The sequence below is a fragment of the Rana temporaria genome, chromosome 7 (assembly GCF_905171775.1).
Source record: "Rana temporaria chromosome 7, aRanTem1.1, whole genome shotgun sequence".
In the NCBI taxonomy this organism is placed as follows: domain Eukaryota; kingdom Metazoa; phylum Chordata; class Amphibia; order Anura; family Ranidae; genus Rana; species Rana temporaria.
The window spans coordinates 116,106,141-116,120,049 of NC_053495.1; the positions used below are offsets into that span (position 1 = coordinate 116,106,141).

A 13,909-nucleotide genomic window follows, 5' to 3' on the forward strand; every position below is an offset into this window, starting at 1 on the left:
TGAGACATTGATAGATCCTTTGTGTGTGTGTTCCCAGATAATGTCCCAGTCCTCGTCAGATAAGGACATAGAGAGATCTTTGTCCCAAGCTGAGCGAGTATTTGAGGAAGGAGCTGACTCCGGTATCAATAGTGAGTGTAAAGTGGAAATCAAATGGCGCCTTGGTTCTCCCCCAGTGCATATTTGTTCTAAGGGCGTGAGATCTCTGCACCATTTCCGATGTGTCTGGGTTGGACCTAAAAAGTGTTTGATTTGAAGATATTTGAATACGGACATGTTCACTTGAGGGAGCGAAATAGTTAGATCTGGGTAAGCTAATAATTCACCATTGTGAAAAAATTGCTGAGCTCGAATGGCCTGGGAATTGGGGTCTATCACAGGATGTTTGTAAGATAAATTTGGAAGAAAATCTGGGTTGTGAGATAGAGGTGTCAACGGCCCCGGTGAGGGGGTTAATTTTAGGGAGCGACATATCACCTTAAAGTTTTGGAGTGTAGGACCGATTAAAGGGTGGTTCAGACAGTCTGTAGGAATCGAGCGCTGTTCAATCCATGGCAAATGGGTAATCGGGAAAGAAAGAAATGCGTTTTCCAAAGCAATCCAATCCTTGTTGCCTCTGTGGAGATGCCAATCTACAAGTCTAGTGAGTAGACAAGCTTTGTGGTATAGGGCTAGGTCCGGTATACCCAGACCCCCCCTGTGTTTTGGTTGAATCAATTTAGACCAGCTCAATCTAGGTGCTTGGCCTGCCCAAAGGAATGTTCTGCAATGTTTTTGGAAGGTCGTAAAGAAGGTTTGAGGGATCATGATCGGGACCGCCTGAAGAAGGTATAGAACCCTCGGAAGGATGTTCATTTTGAGGATTGCTGATCTGCCAAACCAAGAAAATCTACCCTTGTTCCAGTCTAATAGGTCTGATTTGATGGTTGAAAGATTTGGTAGAAAATTTAGTGCAAATAACTTACTTAGATCTTTGGGGATCTTAATGCCCAGATATGTAATGTAGTCAGATTCCCATTTGAAGGGGAAGTTTTGTTTACATAGGTCCACTACAGGGGTTGGCAGGGAGATATTCAGAGCTAGCGATTTGTCAAAATTAATTTGCAGATTTGATAGAGTGTTGAAAAGTTTAAAATCAATCAATAGATTAGGGATTGTGGTTATCGGATCCGAAAGGAACAGCAAGACATCGTCTGCATAAGCTGCTGTTTTGTATTGCTTTCCCCGGATCTCGACACCCTTGATGGCATCATTTGCCCGAAGTTTTCTGAGAAATGGTTCCATCGTGAGAATGAAAATAAGGGGAGATAAGGGGCAACCCTGACGGGTTCCATTAGATATGGAGAAGGCGTCCGATAGGTGGCCATTGACCCTAACCCGGGCAGTGGGGCCAGAGTACAATAGTTGGATCATTTGGATAAGACGTGGTGGCAAGCCCATTTTGTCTAAGACCGCTAGCATAAAATCCCAGGCCACTCTATCGAACGCCTTCTCAGCATCCAGTGATAAAAAGAAACCATTTGTTATTTTTGAGGAGGACAGCCAATAGTGTATGTTGAGGGCTTTGATGGTATTGTCCCTGGCCTCCCTGCCGGGGACAAAGCCTACTTGATCGGTTGTGATAAATTTGGGGAGTAGTGGAAGAATACGGTTGGAGAGTATTTTGGCATATAATTTGACGTCAACGTTTAGTAACGAAATCGGTCTATAGTTGGAGACAAGTGTGGCATCTTTATCTGGCTTGGGAATCAGGGCTATATGGGCCTCTAGGAAATCTTTGGCGCGTGAAGGGGAGTCCGGGAGGGTGTTAAAGGAGGACAGGAAGTTGGGGATTAATATATCCGAAAAGGCCTTGTAGTAGCTAGTTGGCAGACCATCTGGACCGGGGCTTTTCCCCGGTTTAAGTTGGGATAATGCTAAAGTGACTTCTTCAGTGGTGATTGGGGAGCCCAGGTCTGCAACGTCTTCAGGGACTGTGTATGAAGGGCAGAATTCCGATAGGAATTCCACTATCAAGGTCTTCCTGTCAGGCTCTGCGATCAGCTGAGGTGAATTTTGTAGGTTGTATAGGCCCGATAAGTATTTTACAAAATGGTCTGCAATTCCATTGTTCGTAACAATGGATTCCCCAGAGGTGTCAGTAACCTTATTGATGGTGTGTGATGCTCTTTTTTTTTGTAAAGCCGCTGCCAATAGTTTGCCTGATTTGTTCCCATATTCATAGAAAAGTTTGCTGGTAAGCGTATGTCTGCGGGCAAGCCTTTTCTTAATTTCCCCCAGGAGCTCTTCACGGGCTTTTACTAAGTCATCGTGTGTTTGGGTAGCTAACGTTCGCTTGTGTATAAGCTCCAGGGTTTTGACCTTGTTTGATAATTCTAGAATATGCGCTTTTCGCAACTTGGCTCGTTTGGCCATGATTGAAATGAAATGTCCGCGCACCACGCATTTATGAGCGGCCCAGACCAATGGAGCAGAAATGTCTTCTGATATGTTTTCAGAGAAATAGTTTGAAAGAACCTTAGATATATCAGTGGTGTTATTTTTGTCCATTAAAATGGAATCGTCCAGTCTCCAACGACCTGGGGCGGCTAACAGCTAACGAGAGCAGAATCGTGATCGGGTGATGGTCTGACAACAGCATTGGGTCAATTGTGGCGTGAACTAGGGAGGTAAGGTCAGTTTGTGTGAGAAAGAAGTGGTCTATTCGTGAGTATTTTTTGTGGAGTGGTGAGAAATATGTAAAATCTTTCACATTAGGGTGAAGGGTTCTCCAGGTGTCGTGTAGGGTCAAGGTAGAGAGGGTGGTTTTGATAGCTTTTAGCGCACTAAATTTTAAACAGGTGGAGCCATTGGATGTGTCAAGATCTGGTTGTAGGGGAACATTAAAATCCCCGCCTAAAATAAGGGTACCCCTCTGGAAAGACGTTAGTTGATAAAGGGTTGACCGAAAGAAGGTTACTTGTTTCGTGTTGGGAGCGTATATATTGGCTATCGTGTACATCGCGTTATGTATGGTACCTCGTAGGAATATATATCTTCCCAGAGGGTCTATCTGTGTTTCTATGACTTGAAAAGGACAGTGTCGAGAAATTAAAATCGATACTCCTTTAGACTTTGCTTCGCTATTGGGGGCATGAAATACTAGCGGAAAGTTCTTATCAGTTAATTTGGGAATTACATCTGCTCGAAAATGCGTCTCTTGGATTAATGCTATGTGAACTTTTTCTCTTTGTAGCGAGAAGAGTAAGCGTGAACGTTTCTCGGGAGTATTCAGTCCCCTAATGTTTAAGGAGTATAGTTTAATTTGACTTAAAGTTCCCCCCCTCTGTGAGATGGGTGAGGGAGATGATACCAGAGTCATGTCTGTAAGGTATTGATCTGAAAAGTGAGAAAAAGGGGTTGGGATGTGGGGAGGCTGGGATGTAAATAATATAAGTTTCGTAAAAAGTTAACCAAAAAAGGAGCAATATTAGTAGAATGGGCCAACAGGCCTGTAATTTCTAGTTACCGATTAAGTGGTGGGGATATTCCACTCACTTTTTATTTACAGAGGGTAATCGGAAAAGTACGGCGGATGCCGGACCCCCAGGACCTAAAAAGAGTCCCAGAAGCACCAGAGCACCACCGTAGTGGGGTTGACCAGGACCAGCAGAGGCCAATGAGATAATAATAATTACTCTATAGCTATAAAACCAAAACTATGTTTCTTAACAAGCCAAAAAATTTAATCAATTTAGCCATGTCACCCCAGAAATGATTCAGGCTGAGAGGAGACAGGATGCCTATTAGAAATGCATCATATGCCAATTATGCCAGTTGAGGTCAAGTGGGTACGACCGACTGGTTAAATTAGAATGGTAAGCAATCTCTCAGTGTGAATCTTACATTTCTATTAATTCAAAAAATGTACTACTTCTTACTGTATAATAAAGCAGATTAAAGGAGAAACTAATCAACTAGTTAATCAGATACTATAAATTACTGTTATTATTGGTATTCTCATTTTCTGGGCCTTGACCAATTGGTATTCTCATTTTCTGGGCCTTAACCAATAATGCTTGGTGACTACCCATAAGGGGAGAGTATTGGTGACAAGGGTGTACTGCCCAAAACACTCGGTCAGGACCTTTTACCTGCTACCTTAATTAATCATGGATGTCGAGGCCCCATCAGAGTCTTATAAGGTAGAAGTGTGAATAGAGAGTCTACTATATTCTTGTGTTACATCTGTGTAAACATAGCTGTATTAGGTAGTAGGAATGGGGGAAACATCTTGTAATCGTACTACCCCAAGTATGGAAGTCATCAAAGAGTTATCAGGTAACCCCGGAATCCAGAAACCGCAATCAGGGGTATCAGTCTCTGTGATCATCAAGAGCTAGATGGTGCAGGTTAACCAAGGTTGGTCAGGGGGAGTTGGTTAGCCCTGTATCTGGGGCAAGCTGGGGGGGCAGTGTTCTTTTGGTCGAGTAGCCTCTTTGGTGCCTGTAAGACAGTCTCTGAGGTCTGCAGGTTTCTACTGTTAACCACAAGGGGAGGCTTATTTGGTCATGCATAAGGATGCCGATCAGCAATGGAACTTGTTTAGGTGATCAAGTAGCCTTTTTCTTGAAGAACACGGAACAAAGAAGAAACAAAGAACCTCAAACAGGATGTGATGAAACTTTCAAGGTTTGATAGGTGTATGAACCTATGTCTGGCCATTCACTCGATGTGATCTCTTCTAGCCCTTCTGGCTACCGGTGGGATCATTTGGTCTTGCTCCCTTCCTGCTCCGGGGGAGTTCTGGGGGAGTCTTGAGTTGGAGGGGGATCTTGTCCTGCGAAACCTGGTGGCTTGGGTTTCCATAGGTGTTTCGGGTGGTTTCCCCCTCCTCCCGACCGAACGGCGGTAAGGTGCATACCAGTCAGGCACTGAGATTGGGGGCAAGCCAAGTGTTTCGCAAAATCTAGGTAGGTCTTCTGGTACTCTCAGAGAGGCATTGCGACCTTGGTTGGTGGCCGACAGACAGAAGGGGAATTTCCATTTATACCTAATATCTCTGGACCTCAAGGCTTCCAATAAAGGTTTAAGATCACGCCTGTGTTGCAGAGTGATTCCTGACAGATCTTGGTATAATTGGACCGAGGTTTCCCCGCAATACAATCTCTGTCCCCTGGCTTTGTTCAAAATTTCTTCTTTTAATTTGAAGTCTGACATACAACATATTATATCCCTTGGGGGATCTGTATCTCTACCTCTTGGGCGCAGAGCACGGTGTATTCTCTCAAAGTCAATGAAGGTTTGTGGGGGTTTACCTACAATGGAGTTGAATAGGGTAGTAACTTCTCTTTGGATCTGGTCCCCCTCAATTATTTCAGGCATTCCTCTCACACAAAGGTTCCGGCGTCTTCCTCTGTTGTCTAAATCCTCCAGCTGTCGATTAACTTCCCTCAGCTGGAGGGTATGGTCATCTATCTTTCTGGTAGATTTTTGGAGAATTGCGTCGTGTTCATCCGTTATCTGTTCAGTGGCTGACACTCTGTCAGAGAGGGAGCGCAGGTCTATACGAAGTTCTGCTATCGCGGCAGCTAGGGTGTCTTTGATGTCTGCAGCCACTGCTCTTAAGTCCAGTATATTAATCTGTGGCAACCCGGCACTCCCAGTATCTTCCATACCTCTTAGTGTCTGAGGGGATATTTCTGGTTCAGGAGCTGTCAGCACTATATCTATGGGTGCTTGCGGGGGGGCTGAAAGTGAGCTATGAGTTGAGCCCCGGTGGGTAGATGCCCTGTTCCCTCGGGGATTGCGTGACTGAACAGTGGTATTATGCCCTGCTATTCCGGTGTTTTCTCTGGGGGACCGGGAGCGGGAGGTCGAGGAATGGCGGGAAGAGGTTCCCATACTAACCGGTACCCAAACTAGAATATTTAGGCAGTTTATGCGCTCTTATCGTAAAGAGATTGTGTTATGTTCTTGGGAAGTCTGGTGGAGCAGAAAAAAAAAAGAAAAAAAAAAAAAAAAGGGGGGTAAGAGGGTGCCTCTGAGAGGATCAATATAGCCGCCGTCACAGGATATGGGCCGTATTTACTGCCTTCCATGCAGATTTTACAGGGCACAATATGCCACAGAAGTCTCTCCAGGCTACTTGGTCATTCAAATCATGAGGTGGTGGGGTATTGAATAGAGAGGGGGATTGTCACTGACCTCTAGGGGCTGCCATAGAGAGGACCAAGATGGCCGCCGATACTGGAGATGGGTGAGGCTGGTGTCCTGTCAGGCTGCTGTTGGAAGGTAAGGAGTGCCTTGGTGATGTCCTCGGGGTGTCTACTCACTGTTCCCATAGGTGGAGGGATGTACAGGAGCAGGAGAGCTCGTGAATCACCGCCGGGCGCCGTCCCTGGGGGGACCAAGATGGCCGCCGACGCTGGATAGAGGCTGGATCCGCGGCTCTTCAGGGGAGTTTTGCAGGGTGTAAATTACCTCAGCGGTGTCTCCGGGCTGCTTTGTCTCCGGTCCGGCGGGCGGTGGGGTGTTGAGGAGCAAGGGAAGTCCCGTACAGCCACAGTGAGTTGTCCCCGAGAGGACCAAGATGGCCGCGACTAGGCCGAAGCCGCGGTCTTTCCTGGTGAGCTTCCCCCGGCTTCAGGACACGCACTCGCGGCAGTCTCGGGCAGCATTTTTTTTTTAAATTGGTTGGCTTCACCGCAGGCAGGGATGGTGTATGTAGCAAATGGGGAGTTTTGTGGACGAAAATGGGGCTTTTTTCTGTCACATAAGCTTATGTGCTTGTCTGAGGTGACAGGAGCTAGGGATTTAGTCGTCCATCTTCCCTGCTGGTCCGGCCACGCCCCCCGCCGCGCGTATCTTTGCGCCTGATCCTCAAAACGAAATACGCCTGAAATCCAGATTTTTCTGTCCTACTTAAAACGATTACACCGGCGCGTCTTGAAGTGCAAAATACGCTAGACACACCATTGATTTTCGATGCTAATATGCAAATGAAGGAGATAGGGCGATCCACAAAAGTACGCTTGTGCGGCGTAGATTACGCCCTGTGCGCATCTACTAGTTTCATGGTGTAAAATTACACCTTATAAAAGGTGCCCTAACTTTACACCAGCCGTGTAAATGTCAGCTAAAGCAACACCGTTAGGGAAGAGCTGAGCACACACACTTGCAGGACAACAATCTGTATGCCAACATGCCAGGGGCATCCATGCTCATAGCTATACTAGTGACTTTAGTAACCGAGGGTACCCCCTCTTCTGAGGGAACAGCAGCCAGGAGACGCCTCGCAGAATGCATCTTTGCACAGTAAACACACACATTAATCATGGCACAATGAGAATGCATGCATGCACACCCACTGTGGTCCCTAGCACAGACACATCACATGCACATGGATTGGATTAGACCCAAGTACCCCCAATGGTATTAGGGAGCAGCAACGCCACGCCACGGCTCCAATTATGTCACTGTGCATTCATACACCATTCACATGGACCTGGGATCACTTCTCCCTGGTCCTGGGGATCCCTAATCCACCAAAACTGAGGGTGACACCCTTTTTCACCAGGAATGTCACCCCCACATTCACACATCATTCACACACATAAACCAAATCATAATCACAGTATAATAAAAAAAAAAAAGTACAACCAAAAATTAATGGCGGTGGCGTGAGCTACGCCTGGGCCAGCCACGGGCACGGCCAACCAGGGGAGACTCATGGGGGGGAGCAGGGGAAGGAAGAGCCTCATGGGGGAGGGAGCAGGGGAAGGAGGAGCCTCATGGGGGGGGAGCAGGGGAAGGAGGAGCCTCCCCTGGTAACTGTCCTCCTGCTGGCCTGCCCTCCAAGGCCACGGCGATCCTGGTCAGACCCACAGTGAGGGCAGCCGTATTGGCCTGGACAGCCTGGGTGTTTGCGTGGACAGCCTGGGTCAGGTCAGACACCACCAGGGCCACGCCTGCTGTGGCGGTCTGCAGGTCACAAATGCATGTTATGACCGCCAAGGAGTTGGTGCCCACATCACTGACCGAGTCCTTAATTAAGCCCAGGCTGTCCTCCATCTGGGCCAAAGACCGGGTGAGCTGACCCAGATGTTGGGTCTGCCGGGCCTGGTCCCTGCGCAGACTGGCCGGCAGAACCTCGGCCACCCCCCTGGTCTTCTGAGTAGCCTTCCTGCCTACAGATGAGGCTTGTGGCCTGGGAGGAGGGGAGAGAGAGACCCTTGTGGGGGGAGCCCTGTTGGGGGAGGAGTGGGAGGGGCTACCCCTGATGGAGGCCTGACTGCTGCCAGCCACAGGGGTAGCCTCAGGGGTAGCCTCAGGGGTAGCCTCATGGGGAACCACATCCGAAGTCAAAAATATTTCCCTTGCCAGGTCCATGTCACACCACATTGGGACAGTAATTGCTGCAAAAGGGGCCCAAACCAAGTACTGAGTACATATGCATGCTTATACATTTCAGAGGTCCGATATTGTTCTATGTACAATCCTTGTTTTATTGATTGCATGTGATATTCTAATTTGACAAATCACGGCTTGAACTATCTTGCTTTGCATGTAATGAGTCTATCTCATATATTAGTTTCACCTTTTAAGTTGCATTAGTGAAATAAATGAACTTTTGCACGATATTCTAACTTTTCCAGTATCACCTGAGGGCTGGTAATATCAAAAAACTGATAATAAAATTGTCCACATACAGTCACTCCTCACTATGCTTGGGTGTGCAGCAGGCTACAAAGTGAATAGATGGTAGTGGCAGCAGAGCAGTTAGGTGGCATAAAGTAAAGAGTTAACAGGACTTCTCTGCAGAGCACAGTATATGCAGCCTAGGAATGCAAACATAGATAGGGAGAAGCAATAAGCAGTGCAATTCATGTCAATAGCAACTATCTGGATTGTAGCACTTCCCAACTTCCTCCACATGCCTCGGGAACACACTTAGGCTTATGGCAGAAGCAGCAGGCAGTACATAACAGGTGTCACCATGGGACACAGGTAGCACATGTAGCCGGGGAATGCAGACATGAAGAGGGAGAAGCAGTGAATGAAGCCGTGCCACAACAGTGAATAAAACACACCTTGCACACCTCTCAAACTACAGTTGCTGAGTGACAGGCGCAGCCGGGAGATCACCCGGCACTCTCTGGTGTCCGGAGCCCGCGGGAGACTTGGGATGTCTGCCTCCCAGCAATTTAGGCCCGTGCTGTAGCCATCTTTCAGCTATAGCATGGGCTTCAAGTGGTTAAAAATGTCCTCTTCTTCCTCCTAAAACCTATGCTGACTAGTCTATGTAAAAAAGATGTCTACACTTACCTATTTTCAGCTCACTCTGGATCGGTCACGTGATCTGGTTCTCATGTGTCAGCCAGCAATGGCTGCAGGGTAGAGGAGGTAGTGCTAAGAATTGCTGGGACATGGGAGGCTGTGAGTGACGTTACCACTCCCAGAGATTCCAAGCAGTTTTAGATCGCTCTCTCCTCTTCCGTGAAACCACCGCTGGCTGACACTGTCACAATGTGACAAGATCGAAGTGGACTGAGAATAACTAAGTGTATACAACTTTCTTAAACAAGTATAGTTGTTAGGAGGGGTGGGGGGAACTTTTTAAGACTAGTTAGGTTTAGGCTGGAGTTCTACTTTAAATGATCTATTTACCAACGTTTTAACACATTATCCATACAAAATTCACCAGAGATTAACACTTTTTTTGTATAGGAGTCCATTGAATGTTTGAATCTTGTGTGTAAACATTGACAAATAGACAAAAACACAGTGGGCTAGATTCACATAGATTAGCGGATCTTTAGATCTGCGTAATCTATGTGATTTACGATCCGCCGGTGCAATTTAGCGAGGCTAGTGCAGTATTCACAAAGCACTTACCTCGAAAATTGCACCGTCGGATCGTAACTCCCCCGGCGGAATTCAAATTCCGCGGCTAGGGGGAGTGTACAATTTAAATCAGGCGCGTTCCCACGTCGATTTAACTGCGCATGCGCCGCCGGCGAAATTTCCCAGTGCGCATGCTCCAAATGACGTCGCTAGGACGTCATTGTTTTCGGCGGCAACGTCAATTGCGGCCATCCGTATTCCAGACCGACTTACGCAAACGACGTAAAAATTTGAAACTCGGCGCGGGAACGACGGCCATACTTAACATTAGCTACCCCTCATATAGCAGGGGTAACTATCCGCCGGAAAAGGCCGAACGCAAACGACGTAAAAAAAAAGCGACGGGCGGCGTTCGTTTCTGAATCGGCGGTTCTCCTCATTTGCATATCCGACGCGTAAAAGACCGAGGCGACACCTAGCGGCCGGCGGGAGATTGCAGCCTAAGATCCGACGGTGTAAGTCACTTACACCAGTCGGATCTAAGGGAGATCAATGCGGAACTGATTCTTATGAATCAGTCGCATAGATCCGACCGTCTGATCTCAGAAATACGACGGCGGATCAGGAGATCCGCAGTCGTATCTCTTTGTGAATCTGACCCAGTCACTTCTAGCGCTAATAGGTGTTTCAAGGTGTGGCGTAACAGATATCAGATAAAATGGTGGTGTGAAAGACATATATGGTATCCCAAAGCTAGGTGGATGCTGCCTTCCTCAGATGGGGTAATCCGAAAGGAACTACAAGAAAAACAGAAATGGAAGGCACGCACACCTAGTACATTACCAGAGACAATTTAATAATAAGAAATGTTTGTGTAAAAGTGGGTACTCACAAAATGCAACTGACAAAACACCATAAACACAGTGCATGGACATGCATAGAACACGGGGTACAGCTAACGTGTTTTTCGGGGGCGCACCCCCTTCCTCAGAGCTAGGCTAGTCTCGCACACCATGGGCAAGCTCTTTTATAGGGAATGGTGGAATTGAAAATTGTGTGTCAAAAAGAGCCACACCCTCAAAGGGGCGGGAAAAAAATTGTTACACTAATGTAAAAACAACATAATCCATATCAAAAACCGTTATATAAAGAAAAAAAACATAAAGGCACAAATAAATAAATAATTAAAATGTATTCAAATCCATGATATATTGCACATTCATTTATATTTAGTCAGATGAATTCAGGTGTAGGAACACATTAGCAAAAAGGGAATGCAGGATTGATAAATAGGTGAATCCATGTCTCACCTTTACATGCCTGAAGTAGCTGCGGGAAGATGGGGGGTTTTGGGCATTTAGAGGTGTCCAAAAACCACACACTAGGAAACCAGGGAACTAGCTCAGTACCAGGGGGAATCCACTTTCTGGAAACTCAGGAAGATGCCTGATAACAAGTGACATCACTTCCGGGGCGGGAGCAGTACAACAGTGTCCACGTGGACATGAATGGGCAAAGATAGATGGAAGAAGGAAAAAAAAAATCTTTTTTCAAAAATTGTATTAAAAAATTCAAAGAATAACAAAAAAATTTATAGAAAAATATTGAGGTATTCTCCATCAAGATCCTTGCTTGACCAATGTTATTCCTGAATGTCCGAATGTAATTTTCCATAGACCTAAGAACTTAAGGGGATATATTGCTCCAAGCTCCGCTGGCATCCAAATGAGGAATCACAATAGAAAGAAACCCCCTTGAGAACACAGCGAGCCCTGCAGTTGGACGTGGGCGTAAACCCCGCTGAGCCGTTGAGGTGCTGAGCCACTGACAGCGCAGTGCAGTATCCACCGTTGGGGAATGGAGCCAGGAGAGCCGAACAGGCTGACTGGAAATCGAGCCCAGTAGATGACGTCCGCGTTGCACAGGAAACAGAGGGAAGCAGGAGGAAACAGATAGCCCATCTACAGTGGTGGACCGCAAGCTCAGAGTTGCCGTGGCTTACATGTTTCACGCATCAGCACTTTTTCACAGTACTTTGAGTGTTGTTTCCAGGGCGACGCGGACGCCATCTATTGCGCCCGGTTTCCAGCCAGCCTGTTTGGCTCTTACGGCTCCATTCCTCAATTGTGGATACTGTACCGCACTGTCAGCGGCTTAGCGGCTCAACAATTCAGCGGAGTTTACGCCCACGTCCAACTGCAGGGCTCGCTGTGTTCTCGAGGGGGCATTTTTCTATTGTCTAGCTAGTAGAGATGCCCCCCTGTTCGGTTCACAGCAGAATTCCCAAACAGGAGAAAAGTTTTAACCCGAATGGCGAAGTCTATAAACAGTAAAGTGCCCACTTTGAAGGCTTATATGCAAGTAATTGGCCATAAAAGGGGTATTGGGGCCCATGTACTGCTCTGGGGGACATGTATCAATGCAATTTAAAAAAAAAAAAAAAAGTTTTTTTTAGGAGCAGTGATTTTAAAGATACTTAAAGTGCAACAATAAAAATTAAAAATTCCTTTAAATATAGTAACTGGGGGGGTCCCCTTAGTCTGCCCTCAAAGAACATGCTGCAGCAAAAAAAAAAATTCAAAGAGAAAAAAAACGAGTCATATCACATTTAAATTGATTTGAGGTTGCAATTGCTAGCATTGCTCAGCTATTGAATAAAACAAGAATAAAACACTGCCTCCCCTTGTGACTGGTGCATGCTGAATTGGTGATGTCACAAGGGGTCAGTGCTATCAGGTGATGTCGCCAGGTGGCCCCGCCCTTACCTATATAAGAACTGTCAAACATTGTGGCCGGCCGTCAATGAGGGCGGAACGTTTTTTTCTGGGTGTGGCAGGTAGCGTGGTTGACGATGGATTTACTTCAGGGGACACTGTATTTAATTTTTTTTAATAAAGGAATTGTCATAAAACTTTCTGTTTTTATTACATTTTGACACTTTCTTGGTGAATGGGTAGGGGTACATAGTACCTCATACTCATTCACATAGGGGGGCAGGATCTGTGGGCCCCCTTGTTAAAGGTGGCTTCCAGATTCTGATAAGCCCCCTGCCTTCAGGTTGTGGGGGAGAGACGCTTCCCCATCTTTCCTAACCTGCCAGGCTGCATGCTCAGGTAAGGGTTTGGTATGGACTGGGAGGGACCCCAAACCATTTTTTTTATTGGCCCTGCTCCTTAATTACCAGCTTTTACTGCGCTCTGATTGGGCAAAGCCAAACACCCGCTGAACATTCTGCAGATTTGGGTGTTCCCAAAATGAGGCAAACAGCCAATGTTTGGCCCCAATCATTGAAATCAATGGTAAACCGCAGTAATACTGCCGGCAATGCGCCTTTTTCGGCCGCTAGCGGGGGATAAAATTGCACCGCTAGCAGCCGAATATTGCGGTAAATACGACAGTATAGCGGCACTAAAAATCGTGATGCAATACCGCTACCGCACCTACCATGCCCAGTTTGAAAGTGGCCTTAAGGTAAGCATTTTTTTTTTTTAAATACAACACCAATATTTCTCACTTGACAATCCTAAACTATTTAAAACTATATCAGAATCTCATGTTTGCATTTGTGTTATTACTTCGCACCCCTTCACATCACAGTCCCCCTTCAAATTCCAGTCCCCACATTTACATCACAGCACAATCTTTTACAACACATCCCCTTTTACAATACAGTGCATTGTATGCATCACAGTCCCCCACCTTTCCATCACAGTTGGCCCCCTTTCCATTACAGTACCCCCTTTTACATCACAGTCCCCGATATTTACATTGCAAGTCTCATCTTGACATTGCATCCCCTCCTTTGTATCACAGTCCTCTGTCTTTGCATCCCAGTCCCCCATATTTGCATCACAGTCCCTCATCTTTACAGCACAGTCTCCCATCTTTATATCACAGTTCCCCCCTTTGCATCAGGGTCGCCCCTTTTACATCACAGTCCTCCATCTTTACATTGCAGTCCCTCTTTTGCATCGTAGTCCCCCGTCTTCACATCACAGTCCCGACTTAAAATTTTTAGCTTGCCTTCACATAAAAGTCCCCCCTCTTACAAAACAGTTACCCATTTACATTATAGCACCTCCTT

General features: G+C 46.4%; 1 protein-coding gene across 7 annotated transcripts in view; it reads right to left on the bottom strand.

The window, feature by feature from the left end:
• PTPRC (protein tyrosine phosphatase receptor type C) overlaps positions 1–13,909 on the bottom strand; it is a 300,264-nt gene that overhangs the window by 110,524 nt on the left and 175,831 nt on the right. The gene's annotated exons all lie outside the window — the stretch shown is intronic.